The following is a 1,258-nucleotide window of genomic DNA, read 5'->3' as shown; positions in this document are numbered from 1 at the left end:
TTTTCAGTAGTACTTTTTGTTATATATATAATACAAAATGTAAATTGGTATAATCCTCTTAAAAAGCATTTGCACAATTTATATTAAGAATCAGAAAAATGTTCATACCTTTTGACTAAGTAATTCCACTTCTGAGAAATTATATAAAATATATAAAAAGCTACATCCAAACAAACAGAACATTTTACACACAAAGATGTAAAATGTTCATACCTTTTGACAAAGTAATTCTGCTTCTGAGAAATTATATAAAATATATAAAAAGCTACATCCATATAAACAGGCACACACAAAGATGTATATCACAGAAGTATTCAAGATATTAAAAATAACCAAAAGCCCTAGCAACAGTTCTATCATTCAGAGTTCTTTGGTTGCAAAGAACAGAAAACAACTCTATCTTCTTTTCTATCTGTCTTCCAAAGACACCATTGGAAAGATTGGGTAATGTCTCAAATGAACGGCATTAGGAAGAATGAAAACCAGGAGTGTCAGTATAAAGGCCTCATTGACAGTCTTTCTTTGAGGTACAGGTATTAATTAAAATGACCCAGCTTTAGTCATCTGCTCATCTCCAACTAAGCCTTGAGTGGGGCCATACTGTGATCAACACCTTAGTTATCTGAAGATTGTCTAACTGGCCTGGCTTGGGTCTTCTGCTTACCTCTTAGTGAGGCAAAATGGGGAGTGAAAACACTGTGATAAACAGTTCCATCCAGATCCCATGCAGAGAGCAGGTAGCATTTCCCGAAAAGAAAGAAAGGTGTTGAGTGGGCAGAATGACAGACGTCCACTACTCAGCAGACTGGCCAAATAAATTATTATTAATATATATCGACTATTTGAGACTATAATCATGACCATTATAGAGACTATCTAGAATGCCTGTCCTTCCTTCCTTCCTTCCTTCCTTCCTTCCTTCCTTCCTTTTCTTCCTTTCTTTCTTTCTTTTTCTTTCTTCTTTTGACGTGAAGTTTTGCTCTTGTTTCCCAGACTGGAGTGCAATGGCAAGATCTTGGCTCACTGCAACCTCCATTTCCTGGATTCAGGCGATTTTCATGTCTCAGCCTCCTGAGTAGCTGGGGTTACAGGAGCCTGCCACCATGCCCGGCTAATTTTTGTTTTAGTAGAGATGGGGTTTCACCATGTTGGCCAGGCTGGTCTTGAACTCTTGACCTCAGGTGATCCGCCCACCTTGTCCTCCCAAAGTTCTGGGATTACAGGCCTGAGGCACTGTTCCCAGCCCTATCATGTCACT

This window comes from Sapajus apella, unplaced genomic scaffold (assembly GCF_009761245.1).
Source record: "Sapajus apella isolate SASKATOON/1434 unplaced genomic scaffold, GSC_monkey_1.0 scaffold13, whole genome shotgun sequence".
Classification (NCBI taxonomy): domain Eukaryota; kingdom Metazoa; phylum Chordata; class Mammalia; order Primates; family Cebidae; genus Sapajus; species Sapajus apella.
Note: the sequence above shows the minus strand (reverse complement) of the source record.